Source organism: Meles meles, chromosome 7 (genome assembly GCF_922984935.1).
Source record: "Meles meles chromosome 7, mMelMel3.1 paternal haplotype, whole genome shotgun sequence".
NCBI classification, from domain to species: Eukaryota; Metazoa; Chordata; class Mammalia; order Carnivora; family Mustelidae; genus Meles; species Meles meles.
Window position 1 is genome coordinate 79,860,145 of NC_060072.1, and position 18,555 is coordinate 79,878,699.

At 37.8% G+C, this 18,555-nt stretch overlaps 1 pseudogene; it reads left to right on the forward strand.

Annotated features, from left to right (window-relative positions):
• The first annotated feature begins 2,855 nt into the window (after positions 1–2,855).
• LOC123946380 overlaps positions 2,856–18,555 on the forward strand; it is a 72,048-nt pseudogene continuing 56,348 nt past the window's right edge.

Sequence of the window (18,555 nt, forward strand, 5' to 3'; positions counted from 1 at the left end):
CAGCAGGAACCTGCAAGAGAAGTCAATGGGAGGCTTTGCAGGTATTAAATCTACTTGTTTCAGATTGAAAGAATCTAGACAATGTGATGAAATGAGGAAAGGAGCAAGATGATGACCCAAGAAGCTTAGAGAACAAAACAGAAAATAGAACCTAGACTAAGAAAAGAGCCTTAGCATAACTGTTCTTGTTTTTTCATGACAATTAGGAAAAGAAGTGCTTGAAAGCAACTGAAAAAGAAAAAAGGTAAAAGTAAATACCCTACTTCAGAAAACTGCACAAAATTTTGGTTGGGATAACTGTATTTTGTGTATATCAAAAAGAAAATTACTCAAAGAATCTTAGAAGCCAGAAAAGCAACCTACAAATCAATTCTGACATGTTATAAAGAAATAACATCTGAATTTGTCAGCTGGATTCATTTGAGGAGAGAATGGTAATTGTAAGGAGTCAGAGATAATGGGGAAATTGCACGTTAAAGTAATGGGATGGATAGGGAGTTTCCAACAGGATAAGAATGACAGGCTAGGGTAAATATTAGGACTAGCACAGAGTTCAGCAATAATGCCTATTCCTGTTCTCTATTGATCTATGTTCATTCCTGACATTAAAACTGGTTTAAAATGCACTTTATTCAATGAGCCTCTTCAGAAAAATCACAGAACCATGATAGCAAAATATGTTAAGTAGTTCATCCAGCCATCCACTCCTCACATTCTTTCAGAGCGCTCCGGCCAATGGGAATTACATGTGAACATCTTCTGGGGATAAGATATTCTGTTACCTGAAGCAACACATGCCACACTTGGTGAACGTTGTATGCTAGAGAAGTCTTCCTTCACCTAAGCTAAAATCAGTCTCTTACAGCTTCTTTTCATTGGGCCTGTTCTTCCCTTTTAGGGGTACACAGCCCAATGACTGTCTGCTCTGCTCTGTTCTATATTCCTTTCTTTCTCAGATCTATGCATAGAACATGTATTGAAAATGAATGTTCACACAAACATTATACACTGTGCTGTTATAAATTTACCTCCCCTTTTATCCTTAGAGAGGAAGCAGAACTTCCCCACCTCCCACCAAGGTCCATGCCTTAACATCACCACAGGTCCAAGGTTCTGTGACAAACCCACTTTTTAATTTCCCAGGTAGAAGGCAACTTACATTTGATGAACCTTATCCCTGTCATGTGCCAGGGATAAGAAGGATCATGTCACTCAATCTTCTCATCAACCCTACAAAACGGGTACTGTGATTAGCCTCTTTAAACAGATACAATAATCAGTTTTATGCTTTTACATTTAGAGATCGACTCTACAGTAGTCCCATGTTATCCATAGTTCAAATTTCTGCAGTCTCAGGTACCTTTGGTCAATTATGATCCAGAAGCAAACTGTCCCCTTAACAAATCATCCAGGGTCAACGTGGGCCTAACACTGCCTTGCAGTGCATATATCATTCACCCCACTTCGTCTCCTTTCTGGGGGATTTTATTGTCTCCCAGGATCACAAGAAGAAAGGTGAGTGCAGTACAATAAGATATTTTGAGAGGACACACTCACATAACTTTTATTATAGTATACTGTTGTGACTGCTCTATTTTATGATTCATCACTGTTGTTAACATTTACCGTCTCTAATTTATGAATTAAACTTTATCATAGGTTATGTTTGTATAGGAAAAACATAGCCTATACATAGGGTTCTGTACCTGTGCTTTCAGGCATCTACTGGAGTCTTAGAATGTATCAGGGGATACGGGGGAGGGGTCTACTGTATTATTGCTTTCCTAGGAACTGATTTCTGTGTGTGCTCTTAAATTCCTTAATATATATTTTCTTTTCGTGTTTATATTTTTTATATGAGATCTTCTAGAAGTGTTTTTCAATTCTTTCTCAAATGAGGCAAGATATAAAGAAAAGAGATGGTATTTAAAATTGACATTTCACAGATGGGGTGCTGAAACTCAAAGAGGTTGAATAACTTGACCAAAAGGTGATCAGACTCTGGAAAATGGATTCTCAGTAGCTGAACTCTTGAGAATCTGATTTATAAACCCAAAATCTCGTTTACTACTCTTAATGGAAGGTCTCTGTGGAAGGATAACCAATGCCCGTCATTGCACACAGCACTCAAAGACCAAGTCACAAATCAAATCACATATCAGAAGCCTGCTTAGTTAGAGTGGCTGAAAAAAAGAATCTATGATATCCAAATGATATTTACATAAATATGAAAGAGCTCAACTGTTAATCTCCTTTGTCAGGAGAGATTGCAAACTAAAGGTTTTAATAAAAATGCTCCTTAATATTATAGAACCAGGTATCTTAGACCTTTTTGAAAAGAGGCTATTTAGGTTTTATCTTTCAAATTTCTTTTCTCATTGTTATCAACTAGTTGCCGAAATTGACAGACACAGAACTCCCTAAGAATGTAATTTTAGAACTTAGGTTACATTAAAAATAAAATTACGTAAGTTGAATATACTTTAAATATTTGTTTTCATTTAGGGAGAAAATATTGCTGATATTTAAAAATACCACAAATACGGGGGTGGGAGGTTGGGGGAACCAGGTGGTGGGTAATAGGGAGGGCACGTATTGCATGGAGCACTGGGTGTTGTGCAAAAACAATGAATACTGCTACGCTGAAAATAAATAAATAAATAAATAAACAGTCAAGTTAAAAAAAAAAAAATACCACAAGGATACCACATCTGTTTAGGTAGAAACTTTTTGGTTTCCATTTCATGGAACAACAGTTTATGCCCTGATTCCTAAACAGTAAAGATATACTTTGTGTGAGGTTGGAGGCCTGGTCAGATCCTGTGAAAGGAGCAAGATAGTTTCTCTTGAAGAGAATGAATGCCAACTTTATGATAGAAAAAGATCTGGGACCAGGGGCCAAGGGACTGTGGAGTCCAGGGTTGGAGGACGAGTTCGAAGAGGCCAGGTCCCGAGGAATTAAACTGGCCACAGTCATACATCCAAGGCCTGAGGCTGAGAAGCTGGTCTGCAATAACTTAAAATTAGAAAGGCCAGGGTATTTGAAATCTAGGAGTGCTGATTTTTCTCACTGAACTCTGAATTTTCATATTGTTTCATGACCCTATTATGGAATCCTCAGATCTTCAGGGAAATTTTCTTAAAACGTCAGTTCTTAGTGTTGTGTTTGGTGGATTTATGGGAGAAGCAAACTTGGGATTCCTTAGGACAAAAGAAGGAAATAATGAAAAAGCATAAGCAACTAACAGTATTTGCCTCAGAACTGAACCACAAGCACTACTGTGGGGGGAAAAAAAGCAGTGTTTCTCTTGATGGTATCCATAAATATTGTTTTGCATTTCAAGTTTTGACAGTCTCCATTGAATTTTTCAAATTATGATCATATTAAGCCAAGCTGCCAAATGGATATGTTATCAGCTATGTAAAATCAAGAACACATCGTTTCAGAAAAAGAGGTAAGTATTGCAATTTGTTATACTTATATTGATAAAACAATACAATAGAAAATATACTCCTGTTCTTGTTTTAGAATTATGAAAATGAATAATAAATGAGCATAAAAGGGAACTCATAGCCATCTTATATTCATTATAAAACAAGTTGTTGCATATTTTGAGATTTCTGTTAAACTGAAACATCTTTATATTTGCAAATCAGGTTTTTTAATCTCTCGAAAATTATTTTAAGAATTCACATTTCTAAAATGTGACTCACTGGAACCGATTTGGAATTTTTACAAAGTCTTCTGCTATTAGACTTCAGAAACACATAATAATGTATTAGCTCATGTTATCCTTTAACCTGTAGGAATTAGGAAATTAAAATTTTAAGTGCACTCAGTTCAGTAACGTTTCAAAAGCTAATCAGTGCTTTCAACTCTTTTATCTTTCTTGGTCCTGTCATATAAATATATGTTATCAAGAATATTAAGGTCTCAGAGTTAAAATTCTGAGATGAATACAGATTTCTCAGGCTATGAACTCAAATGTGCAAATCATGTCAATTTAATTTTCTACAATTGTGCTAACTTTCTATTGAACCTCCTTTCTACCCAATGAGAGCAACTTAATTTTAGTCAATTCAGAGTAAAATAATAATAATAATCCAGAGTTTTCTCAGTCAATTTATACTTTTTCTCAGTCAAATTTATTTCCCTTGCAGCTCCTGTGGTGGTGTACAAGTTTCGAGAAGGTTCACACAATTGAATCTTACTCATGTCAGCTCCTCCAGCTGCCCTTGAGCCCGGATGGTCTCCAGGTTTTGGAGTCTGAAGGATATCTAATTTCTTATCCAATCTCCAATCACAGATTGAAGGCATTCTTGCTGCCACATTATTCTCCTAAAAAAAAGAATGCAATGCTATGGTCTATAAAATCTTCTTCCACTGCTGTTATATCACTCTCTGCAGCATGGGAAATATTCAGATGCTCTCCAAAACTCCTCCGGGTCCAAGAGAAACATAGTGAGCTATCTCCATCCTTCTTTGACCAGATACATGAAGGGTTAGCCCTTTGACTTAGGTTAGTCTTTGTGTGACTCCCTAAGATATCTGGGTAATTGACTGTGGTCTTCTTCCCCCAAGACCAGTTCAGGAATGTGCTCACAGGAGGCTGCATTCATGAGGAGAGGCTATGAGTGATGACTGAGAAGTATCAGACCTCAGGGGTCTGGGTACTGTTCTTTAATAACCATAAGTTCATTGTATACTCAAAACTCCCACGGTGCAAATCCAGGTGGATGGTTCGTTTTCTTGTACCTAGGAAAACACTAAGTTCTTCCTAGGTATTCACTAGCATCTAAGCCTCCTCTTGCTCAAGATTTGCATCAAAATTTAGACAAGTTTCTCCCTATAGAATTTCTATCATCTTGAGGGTAGGAGACATTGCCTGATATCACGTATTTCTCTTAGGAAAAAATTGTTAGCCATAGGGCTCCAGGACCATGGATTTTTGAAATCAGAAAGGAAAGGGTGCGTAATCATTGTGTAATGTATATGTATATCAAATCACCACATAGTACATTTTAAAGATACAAAATAATGTATTTGTCAATTATTCCTCAAGCAAATTAGGGGATGGGAAAGACAAAAGGCACTGAGACTCAAAAACGTCTTCTATCAAACTTTTGTCTCTGCCAGGATTCCAAAAATCATTAGATGATTCAAGGATTTATTAGATCATTAAAAAAGATTATAGAAGACCATAATTTATATAATTGAGCATTCAACCAATTTTGCTATCAGATACCCTTAGTTTAATAACCAGCAATTGTATAGATAATTTTCTCTGAATTACAAATAATTTCAACTTAAATATGAAGTGTGCTTACTTGATTAGAGAAAGTGTGTTCTTATTTTTAAAAAATTATTTTTTGAAGTTTGTTTTCAAACTCTTTCTCAGCATAAGCTGTTTGCCAGTATTTAGAAGAAATCTTTTTTATTTTTTTGGCACAGTAGATAGTTTTAATTATAGAAATCAGTTTTATAACACTGTTTGGAAAATGCTCTCTGGAATCTAATTTTTAGACCGTCTTCATGCAATTTTAGATTTCTCACATACACTTGCACCCTCCTTGGTGTTGCATTATTTCTAATAGTTTTGTATCACCCATACTTTCACTTCTCCAAAGGTTTGGGCTTATTTTATTTCAGACTAACTTTCACAGGGAAGGACTGAGCCCAGCTTTTCCTATTTATTAAGACTGGGAGTTAAGATTTCTCTCCCATGATATAAAAATTACTTTCCTAGATATTTTCTAGGATGTGGATCTTAGGTTGTTCTTTACTAAATCAGCAATGACTACAGATTTCTCAAAGTGCTCTTCACACAAATACTCTCCTCCCTGCAAAAAACAAAAACATGCAATTCTGATCTATACCAAAAAAGAGATTAAATGACTGTGGACGATCTATACTTTCTAGATGAAAAACCACTGATGATGAGAGTATCAAATAGTATGAACACAGGAATAAATAATTCAGCAGCATCTAGAAAAGTGAAAATGAGTTTACCTGAAGACCCAGCAAACCCATGTCTAGGTAAAATACCTTGAAGGGACTTACATATGTGTAATGGGAGACACTTACAAGGATAACATGGCAGCATTATTCCAATGGTGACACCTGATATATTCTGAATGACGTTCAATAGAGGAATAAATAGATTAAATATATCAATACTTCAAAGCAGCTAAAAATAAACTTGATTTCTCTCTGACATTGGTAGATCTCAAAAGAATCTTGCTGAGAATGCAAGAAGAAGTTTCAGATTAGTACACAGAGTGGGATACAAATTGCATGCATTTAAAAGCACACAGAAGGGGCGCCTGGGTGGCTCAGATGGTTAAGCATCTGCCTTTGGCTCAGGTCATGATCCCTGGGTCCTGGGATAGAGCCCTATGTTTGGGTTCTGGCTCAGTCTCCCTCTGCCTCTGCCTTGCCCCCTGCTCATGTTCTCTCTCTCCCTCTCTCTCTCAAATGAATAAATAAAATCTTTAAAAAGTAAGTAAAATAAGAATAAATAAGTAAAAACACACAGAAATATGCAACTAAAGAATCGTCGAACACTGCATCAAAAACTAATGATGTACTATATACTGGCTAACAACATAATTTAAAAAACCACACAGAAATAGGAATAACACTATTCATGTGCACATGTATTTATAGGCACAAAAATTAAAATTGGATACACATCAAATTCTTCCTCTAAAATGTAAAATATTCTTGGATAGAATTTTTTTTTAACTGATGTAATTCAAACATCTCGAACTCTGCCTGACACATAGTGGGGGTTCAATAGATACTTACTGAAAAATGCATTCATGATAGTGGTTGTCTGGAAGTGTGTCTGGGAAAGAAATTAAATAGGGAGTGAGAAACAAGCGTTATCAATTTCATCTGCAATGTAATTTTCTTCTTATTTAGAAAGGAAGAACAATACAGAAAGTGGGGTAGAGGGAAAGAGTGCGGTGAAGGGGAAAAGGGAGGGAAGAAAAGACTTGCAAAAGTGAAAAAGTCACCAAGTTTCAGTTAATCAATCTGTACATGTCTTTTATAACCATCCCAATGTTTTCCTGTATTGTTTATCTTCTTAAAAAATGCAACCTGTGCTTTTATTTTTTAAGATTTTATTTATTTTAGAGAGAGACCAAGAACACAAGTTGGGGCGGAGGGGAGCAGAGGGAGAGGGACAAGCAGATCTGTGCTGAGTGTGGAGTCAGATGAGGGGCTTGATCCCCGGACCCTGAGATCATGACCTGAGCCGAAATCAATACTCAGACATTCAACCAACTGAGCCACCCAGGCACCCCTGCAACCTGTATTTTTAGAAGCCATGTGACTTAAAAAGTAATAAGGAATTTAAAAAGAAATTCCATGAGAGCATCCTCACCCTTAATTCTAAACCCTTGTCACTCTTATATTTAAGTTCGTATAGTTTCATGAGTATTTATTTTGTTTTCCTCTTTAAATTGTGAGTAACTTGGATAGACTCTCTCAGATCTTTAAGATTATGTTTCTCCTAATCTCCTGATTCAAAAGTCAGAATATCTGGGATGCCAGGGGGGCTCAGTCAGTTAAGCGACCGACTCCTGGTTTGGGCTCAGGTCATGATCTCAGGGTCATGGGATCGAGCCCCATTTTGGACTCCATGCTCAGATAGAGTCTGCTTAGGATTTCTCTCTCCCTCTCCCTCTGCTCTTCCCATCTCCTGCATGTGCTCATGGGCACGTGCTCTCTCTCTCTCTCTCAAAATAAAAAATAAATAAATATTCTCTCAAAAGTCAGAATATTTGGCTTCTGGCTTCAGTTCCACCTAAAACAAGCTCTGTGACCTTTACCAGTTTCCTCAATTACTGGGGAACTTTGTTTCCTCATTTGACAATTAGAGACATTGCAAGTGATCTCTCTTAAAGCCCCACTCATATTTAAGGTTTAAGAACTTTATAATCTACATTTCCTTTTAGTTCTAAAATTTGATACTGATTTTCCCACTAAATTTTATTACCCGTATTTTGTACTTTTCCTCTAGCATCAAGTACCCTCCCCCTACAATGACTACACAGTACCCAATAGGACACAATAAATATTTCCTGTTTTAAGGTGAATAAGTCCTAGAATGCTAGTTAAATTTTTGAAAGAATCAAATCTAATATCAGTTTCGTGTTTTGGGTTCACAAATACTGCCTTAACTCAAGCCACAAAGTTATGAGAGAAGAGGCTGTCACTGGGTTGTTTGCTTACCGCCAGTCAGCGGTGGAATACATACAGTTTTTCTCTTAACGTTGCAACATGTTGATAGGAACTCACATACTGCCTTCCTCTTCCCCTGTGCCTTTGAGTAATCACAGATCAAATGGCGCGCCGCCCGTGAATCTTTGCCTCCCTCCAACATGATCCTTTTGAAGCCAGTGCAAGGTAGACCTGTTTCTGTGTGACTTTTAAGTTCCATTTCGACAGCCCTGCTTGAAAATCCAGTTACTATGGTGATAGGTACCACTGCAAATAATCTCCTTCTCAACAACTGAAGTTATACCCTCCTCAGTAAAAGCCCTATCTATGGCTTAATGGTTCAGCAAAAGGCCGACAGATCTATGGTCTTATTTCCAACTGAGAGGCTTTTAATAAGTAGTTTTGAGCTCCTGGAACCTGAGAAAACTGAGCAGGCTCTGTCTAAATTTAGCAGGGTCAGTCTTAAAAGACGTTGCCTCGACAGATCAAGTCCTGTATGAATTGGAATATGCTGCCTTGGCATACCAATGTTCGACTCTCTTTGGAGGCAATGGAAAGAGAAACAGACACTCCCCTTTCTTTTCAAAGCTAAACAGGGAGTACACAGCCGTCCTCTAGTGGGATTCTCCTGCCAAGAGCCCTCACTCAGTCCAGGGCTCCCCCAGCTGGACTCCCACCAGCCTCTTGGAGCTGTGGGTCTCCCTCTCCCTCTCTCAAAAGAGAAGGGGAGTGGAAGAAGAGCAGGTTTTCTATGACTGCAGAGAAGTGATCTTCTTGGCCTCTTCCTTAAATACATATTATTTCACATAAGGATTAGATCCGGTAACAGCCCACATCGCAGGTTTTACAGGCTTGTGACTGACTCGTCGCATAAACCAGCTCAGGTCCAATTTATACGGCAAATGACATTCTCAGTTCTGAACAACCGCCTCAAGTGGAACTTGGGGGGAAAATACATATTCTACTAGATACCTTCGTGCACTGCTACAGTGGGAATATCTCAAAGGTCCGAAACGGCTTTCTTCTCTTCACACACCCCCCCGGCAGTCTGCATATGTCGGGCGAGCATCACGGCAGGTACGTGGTGCTCAACAAGGTGAGGGGCTGAATAAGGGAAGGGGATAACACATGAATGAATTTAATCCAAAAATCTACTGATACAGGAGACATTTTCAGAGATGTTCCATATGTTTATCACTGGTCATCTTTAGCTGTTTTCAGGACAGATTTTTTTTTTTTTTTCTAAAGCTTCCGGCAAACAAGGAATGCAAGGAAGCTATGTGTTCATGAAATGAGCCAATAAAAATTATGATTATAATCACGGGCTTCAAATTAACAGGGTCGCAGTCTGTAAATAAGAACATCTGATGACATAAGCAGTAACATCTTAAATTAATGTCTGCTCTGAGAGAAAGACACAGCTTGAGGCGAAATGCAGGCTGCTGGCGATCCTCTAGCACGCGCTGGGGGCAATGAGGCCTGAATCAGCAAATATTGTTGTCATTAGATGATACCTCTACCTTGGAGACTACGGTTTTAATTGTCATCTCTAATTACTAATCAAAATGCTGGGAATCAAAAAGAGAAAAAAAAAGTCTCTTAACCATGCGGCACCGTTATTTTACTTTAAGAAAAGACATGTTCCTCACTCAGAGTGTGTGTGTGTGTGTGTGTGTTTTCCAAGGTTGGCTACACAGTTTCAATCAGCCACAACCCTATGTTTCTTTGAAACCCTTCCTGGGTTGGTAAATTGTAAATAACTCCAGATCAAAATGCTGAGAACCTTATTACCTAAGCACAGTGGCCATTCTCCCAGATAACTTAGTGATAATCAGTCTCTTTGAATCTAATTCTAAAAAAAAAAAAAAGATTTCTGAACACAAAATTCATGTATTGTATGATTTTCCATCAAATCATTTTGCAAAACATATTAAAAACAGGTTTCTAAAACACTGGGTTGATTTGGCTTCTCTCCTTCCTTAGCTTCCCAAGGAACCCACAATCTTAATTTTTTTCCTCTGTTGCTGTGATCCCTCTTCATACAGTTGCATTCATATAAGTGCTGTTCACTTTCCTGTCCCAGAGCTCAGCAAGCCACATTTTTTCCCTCTGCCATCTTGATTCCCCATCTCTTCAAGAATAATGCTACAGGGGCACCTGGGTGGCTCAGTGGGTTAAGCCTCTGCCTTTGGCTCAGGTCATGATCTCAGGGTCCTGGGATCAAGCCCTGCATCGGGCTCTCTGCTCAGCAGGGAGCCTGCTTCCCCCTCTCTCTCTGCCTGCCTCTCTGCCTGCTTGTGATCTCAGTCTCTCTGTCAAATAAATGAATAAAATCTTAAAAAAAAAAATAATGCTACAGATGCAGCTCCCTAAATCTGCATTCTAATCCTACATTTTCTTCAAATTCCAGATCTGCCATCTAGAAATCTTTATGAAAATAACATATCTGAGTGATATGTTATCTTCCCCACAAATAATCTCCTCTTGACATCTCCTTGCATTATTAATGCCTTTTCTAGGTGCTGAAGCCCCAAATTTCAGAATCATTGTTTATTCTTTCCCTTCCTTGACCCCCCCCCCACATCAAATTAGTTCATCCCACAGGCTATGAATTCAGTCTTCTATTTCTTTCTCCTTGATCATTCCTGGCCCAGCTGTCTTAGTTCAAATTATTAGCTTCCATATATGCTATTGCTGGTCACCCGACTGATCACTAGATTCCGTGCTCCAGTTAACTAAGCCAGGGTTACCTAAAGTAACTCAGCTACATAATATGTACTTTATATAAATAAATTATAATATGGAGTTATATAAAACATTGAATTTTTAAGTCATTCCCCCTATTGTAAGTGTGTGTGTGTACCTCTAGTTATAACAGTTGACCGTTCAGAGCTTTCATGCCATTCGCTGCAATAACTGGAACCGTCATACACTGCTGGTGGGAATGTGAAATGGTACAGTCACTTTGGAAAGCTGTTTGGAAGTTTCCTGTAAAGTTAGATGTACACTTACCATATGTCTCAGCCACTCCCTTCCTGGGTATTTATCCAAGAGAAATGATTTAAGTCATTTTGATAAGCTCCCTAATGTATCAGATTAATCAGGTTTTTTTTTTTTTTTAAGATTTTCTTATTTATTTATTTGACAGAGAGAGAGAACACAAGCAGGGAGAGTGACAAGCAGAGAGAGAAGCGGGCTCTCCACTGAGCAAGGAGCCCAAAATGGGACTCAATCCCAGGACCCTGGGACCATGATCTGAGCTGAAGGCAGACGCTTAACTGATTGAGTCACCCAGGCGCCCCAAGATTAACCAGCTTTCAAACCAATATTTTTCAATATATAACAGTGATGCACAAATGCAATTTTGGAATACTTTACAGCTTTCTAAATCAAGCATTTTAAAAGTTCTTGGAAGAAACAGGACTTCTCAGAGAATGGTATATTTGGAAGAGGGAAAGTTTATATCTTTTTAAACTACATTTAAAAAAATAGGCAGGAATATGGTGCTAACTTTATTATTTCTCCCTCCCAAAGAAATTGAACTTGTCTTCCGTTTAATTGGCAGACTTGAAATGGGTGAGTTTACTCACCAGCTCATTGACGTGAAAGGTTACATTTACGGCACGCAAAACTAATGAACACAGGGAAGGGGGAACAGTTGAGAAGTAGCAGACAGAACTTTCCAGTCATTAAACCTATATAGATGGTATCGAGCTCCTTTCTCTGGATACCTGTTTTACAACCATCGTCTAATAAATCCATCCAAAGCTGATGCAAGTCAGGAAAAACTGCAACACCACATCTTTTTTAGAGTTAGGAAAAAGAAAATACCTCTGGCAGGACAAAGAGGAAGATGCTTATTTCCTGAATGAGCTAAGAACAAGGAACAGCATGGAAGCTTGTGCCAAGACCTACAGCCTTCAAACCTCAGATGTGTAACAATGAATTCCGTTAGGGAGAAGGGGAAGGGAGTTAGTTCATTATTGAACCAAATTTTTATTTTTTCAATTATCGTATCTTTCTTTGCATCACCCAATATGTGGCACATGATAGGTACTCCTTTTTTAGGAGGAGATTATTACAGTTTTATTGAGGCATACATGATATATCATAAAATTCACTCACTTAAAATATATGGGATGATTTTTAGTACATTTACATAGTGACACAACTACCATTGCATTCCGGATTTAGAACCTTTCTATCATTCCTGAAAGTATTCATGTGCATTTGTAGTCATGGACGTTTCTTCCTTTTGTCCTAGGCAAACGCCGAGCTGCTTTCTGTTCTTACAATTTAGCATTTTCTAGAAATGTTAAATTGAATGATGCAATACAGAGTTTTAAACTGTCTGGATTTTTTTCACTTAGTGTGCATTTCTAGGTTTATCCATGTTTTTGCATGTCATGGTTTTTCTTCATTTTTATTGTTGAGTAGTGTTTGTACGAATATACCACATTTTGTTTACCCCTTTGCCAGTTGATGAACCTTGAATTGCTTCCATTTTTTGGTCTGTTAGGGATGCAGTTCCTATGAACAGTTGCATTACAAGTCTCATGGGTATATGTTTTTATTTCTCTGGAATGAAATCACTAGGTCAAATGACAACTGTGCTTTTAACATTTTATGAAACCGCCAAGCTGTTTTCCAAAGTAACCAGTAACCATTCTGCATTACCACAAGCAATGGATGAGGGTTCCAATTTCTACACATTTTCTCCAACACTTAGTATTTTCATTCTTTTTTTTTTAAGATTTTATTTATTTATTTGACAGAGAGAAATCACAAGAGAGGCAGGCAGAGAGAGAGGAAGGGAAGCAGGCTCTCCGCTGAACAGAGAGCAAGATGCGGGACTCGATCCCAGGACCCTGAGATCATGACCTGAGCTGAAGGCAGCGGCTTAACCCACTGAGCCACCCAGGCGCCCCTCATTCTTTTTTATTATAGTCATGCTAGTGGGTGGGTGTGGAGCTCATTGTGTGTGTTTTATTGGTAGCTTTATGGAGATATAATTAAGATACAATAAGTTGAACATGTTTAAAGTGTATAATCAGTTAAGTTTTGACATATGTATACAACCATAAAATAATCACCATAATCAAGAAAATGAAGGTGCCCATCACTAACAAATTTTCATTTTCCCTTATAATTCCTCTCTGCTGCATTGCCATCCATACTCCATGCCCAAAAAGCACTGATCTGTTTTCTGTTACTGTGAATTGGTTGCATTTTCCAGAAGTTTATATAAAAAATTAAACCATACAAGGTCTTTTTTGTCTAGCTTAATTCATTCAGTATAATTATTCTGAAATTTACTTTTTGTTGTAGATTCTATCACAGTTTAATCTTCCTTATTGCTGAATAATATTCCAGTGTGTGGATATCCCATAGTTTACCCACTTACCTGTTGATGAGCATTTGGGTCCCCCCCCCCAAGTTCTTAGCTATTACAAATACGGTTTCTATGAACATTAATGAATATGACTTTGTGTGGACATAGGCTTTCATTTCTCATGAGTAAATACCTATGCTTAGAATGGCTGGGTTGTACGGTCTGTGTATGTTTGACACTTCAAGCAACTGCTCTACTGTTTTTCAAAATGGCTACATCATTTTATATTCTCACACAGAGTATTAGAGTTCTAGTTACATCATTCTTGCCAACAGCTGGTATAATCAATCTTTTTAATTTTAGGCATTCTAATAAATGAGTAGTGTTACATCATTGCAGGGTTTTTTAAGAAGATTTATTTATTTATTTTAAAAAGAAAGAGAGCATGAGCACATCCAGAAGTGGGGGAAGGGGCAAAGGGAAAGAGAGAACCTCAAGCGGACTCCCTGCTCTCACGACCCTTGAGATCAGATCATGACCTGAGCCAAGATCACAGGTTAGATGCCTAACTGACTAAACCACCCAGGTGCCCCTACCATTGTGGTTTTACTCACATTTCCCTAATGACTAATGATGTTGGGCATATTTTCACATCCACTGATAAAAAATACTTGCCAATTAATATTTGAAGGATTTATATCTAGAATATGAAAAGAACTTTCAAAACCCAATAATAATAATACAATCCAATAAAAAAATGGGCAAAATATTTGAACAGACTCTTAGCCAAAGATGAAATACAGACGACAAAGAAGCAAAAGAAAAGAACTGGGTTCACGCAGATGATCTCCTTACCTCAAGATCTTTAAGTTAATCACATCTACAAAGTCTTATTTGCTGTGTAAGGTAACATACTGTTAGGTTCTAGGGATTAGGATATGGACATATCTGAGGAGCTACTATCTACACAAGTGGCATCTCGCAAATTTTGATATGTTGTGTTTTCACTTTCATTCTATTCTATTTTTTAATTAACATACAATGTATTATTTGTTTCAGGGGTACAGGTCTGTGAATCATCAGGCTTACACAATTCACAGCATTCAACATAGCACATACTCCCCAGTGTCCATCACCAAGCCATCCTCTCACTGCCTCCCAACGTCCCAATGACCCTCAGTTTGTTTTGTGAGATTAAGAGTCTCTTATGGTTTGTCTCCCTCCTGATCCCCTCTTGTTTCATTTTCTTCCTCCCTGCCCCCTCATGACCTGTCACCCTGCCTCTCAAATTCCTCATATCAGGGAGATCATACGATAATTGTCTTTCTCTGATTGACTTATTTCGCTTAGCATAATACCCTCTAGTTCCATCCACATCGTTGCAAATGGCAAGATTTTGGGGGTTTTGATAGCTGCATACTATTCCATTGTATAAATATACCACATCTTCTTTATCCATTTATCTGTTGATGGACATCTAGGCTCTTTCCATAGTTTGGCTATTGTGGACATTGCTGCTATAAACATTCGGGTGCACATGTCCCTTTGGATCACTACGTTTGTATCTCTAGGGTTAAATACCCAGTAGTGCGATTGCTGGGTCATAGGGTAGCTCTATTTTCAACTTTTTGACGAACCTCCATGCTGTTTTCCAGAGTGGCTGCACCAGCTTGCATTCCCACCAATAGTGTAGGAGGGTTCCCCTTTCTCTGCATCCTCGCCAGCATCTGTCATTTCCTGACATGTTAATTTTAGCCATTCTGACTGGTGTGAGGTGGTATCTTACTGTGGTTTTGATTTGTATTCCCTGATTCCCAGTGATGTTGAGCACTTTTTCATGTGTCTCTTGGCCATTTGGATGTCTTCTTTGGAGAAATGTCTGTTCATATCTTCTGCCCACTTCTTGATTGGATTATTTGTACTTTGGGTGTGAGTTTGATAAATTCTTTATAGATTTTGGATACTAGCCCTTTATCTTATAGGTCATTTGTGAATATCTTCTCCCATTCTAACAGTTGTCTTTTGGTTTTGTTGGCTGTTTCCTTCCCTGTGCAAAAGATTTTGATCTTGATGAAGTCCCAATAGTTCATTTTTGCCCTTGCTTCCCTTGTTTTTGGTGATATTCCTAGGAAGAAGTTGGTGTGGCTGAGGTCAAAGAGGCTGCTGCCTGTGTTCTCCTCAAAGATTGATTCCTGTCTCCCATTGAAGTCTTTCACCCATTTTGAGTCTATTTTTCTGTGTGGTGTAAGGAAATGGCCGAGTTTCATTCTTCTGCATGTGGCTGTCTAATTTTCCCAGCACCATTTATTGAAGAGACTGCCTTTTTTCCATTGGACATTCTTTCTTACTTTGTCGAAGATTAGTTGATCATAGAGATGGAGGTCCATTTCTGGCCTCTCTATTCTGTTCCATTGATCTATGTTCTGTTTTTGTGCCAGTACCCTACTGTCTTGATGATTACTGCTTTGTAATAGAGCTTGAAGTCTGGAATTCGGATAATGCCAACTTTGGTTTTCTTTTTCAACATTCCTCTGGTTATTCGGGGTATTTTCTGGTTCCATAAAAATTTTAGGATTATTTGTTCTATTTCCATGATGGTATTTTGATAGGGGTCGCATTAAATGTGTAGATTGCTTTAGGTAACATAGACGTTTTCACAATATTTATTCTTCCAATCCATGAGCATAGAAGGTTTTTCCATTTCTTTGTGTCTTCCTCAATTTCCTTCATGAGTACTTTATAGTTTTCTGAGTACAGAGTCTTTGCCTCTTTGTTTAGGTTTATTCCTAGGTATCTTATGGTTTTGGGTGCAGTTCTAAATGGGATCAACCCCTTAATTTCTCTTTCTTCTGTCTTGCTGTTGGTTTATAGAAATGCAACTGATTTCTGTGCATTAATATTATATCCTGACACTTTACTGAATTCCTGTATGAATTCTAGTAGTTTTGGAGTAGAGTCTTTTGGGTTTTCCACATAATAGTATCATATCATCTGCAAAGAGTGAGAGTTTGACTTGTTCTTTGCTGATTCAGATGTCTTTTATTTCTTTTTTTGTCTGATGGCTGAGGCTAGGACTTCTAGTACTATGTTGAATAGCAGTGGTGTTAGTGGAGAGCCCAGCTGCGTTCCTGACCTTAGGGGAAAAGCTCTCAGTTTTTCCCTATTGAGAATGATATTCACTGTGGGTTTTTCATAGATGGCTTTGATGATATTGAGGTATGTATCCTCTATCCCTACACTGTGAAGAGTTTTGATCAAGAAAGGATGCTGTACTTTGTCAAATGTTTCTTCAGCATCTATTGGGAGTATCATATGGTCCTTGTGCTTTCTTTCATTAATGTATTTATCACACTGATTGATTTGCAGATGTTTAATCAAACTTGCAGCCCAGGGATAAATCCCACTTGGTCATGGTGAAAAATTCCTTTAATGTACTGTTGGATCCTAACGGCTAGTATTTTGGTTAGAATTTTTGCATCTGTGTTCATCAAGGATATTGGTCTGTAATTCTTCTTTTTGATGGGGTCTTTGTCTGGTTTTGGGATCAAGGTAATGTTGGCCTTATAAAATGAGTTTGGAAGTTTTCCTTCCATTTCTATTTTCTGGAACAGTTTCAGGAGAATAGGTATTAATTCTTCTTTAAATGCTTGGTAGACTTCCCTTGAGAAGCCATCTGGCCCTGGGCTCTTGTTTTTGGAAAATTTTTGATGACTGCTTCAATCTCCTTACTGGTTATGGGTCTGTTCAGATTTTCTATTTCTTTATGGTTCCGTTTTTTTAGTTTATAGTCTTTAGGAATGCATCCATTTCTTCCAGATTGTCAAATTTGCTCATGTATAGTTGCTCATAATATGTTCTTATAATTGTTGTATTTCTTTGGTGTTGGTTGTGATCTCTGCTCTTTCATTCATGATTTTATTAATTTGGTCCTTTCTTTTTTCTTTTTGATAAGTCTGGCCAGGGGTTTATCAATCTTAATTCTTTCAATGAACCAGCTCCTAGTTTCGTTGATTTGTTCTACTGTTCTTTTGGTGTCTATTTCATTGATTTCTGCTCTGATCTTTGTGATTTCTCTTCTGCTGGGTTTAGGCTTTCTTTGCTGTTCTTTCTCCAGCTCCTTCAGGTGTAGGGTTAGCTTGTGTACTTGAGATCTTTCTTCTTTCTTGAGAAAGGCTTATGTTGCTATATACTTTCCTCTCAGGACTGCCTTTCCTCTGTCCCAAAGATTTTGAACAGTTGTGTTTTCATTTTCATTTGTTTCCATGATTTTTTAAAATTCTTCTTTAATTTCCCGGTTGACCCATTCATTCTTTAGGACGATGGTCTGTAGCCTCCATGTATTTGAGTCTTTCCAAATTTCCTCTTGTGATTGAGTTCTGGGTCCAGAGCATTGTGGAAAACATGCAGGGAATGATCCCAATCTTTTGGTACCAGTTGAGACTCGATTTGTGACCCAGGATGTGATCTATTCTGGAGAATGTTCAACATGCAGTAGAGAAGAATGTGTATTCTGTTGTTTTGGGATGGAATGTTCTAAATATATATGTGATGTCCATCTGGTCCACTATGTCATTTAAAGCCTTTATTACTTGTTGATCTTTTTCCTCAGATTATCTGTCCATTTCACTGAGGGGGGGGGGTGTTAAAATCCCTTACTATTATTGTATTATTGTTGATGTATTTCTTTGATTTTGTTATTAATTGGTTTATATAATTTGCTGCTCACATGTTAGGGGCATAGATATTTAAAATTGTTATATCTTCTTGTTGGACAGACACTTTAAGTATGATATAGTGTCCTTCCTCTTCTCTTATTATAGTCTTTGGCATAAAATTTAATTTATCTTATACAAGGATTGCCACCCCCAGCTTCATTTTGATGTCCATTAGCATGGTACATTGTTTTCCACCCCCTCACTTTAAATCTGGAAGTGTCTTTGGTTCTAAAATGAGTTTCTTGTAGACAGCATATTGATGGGTCTTTCTTTTTTAT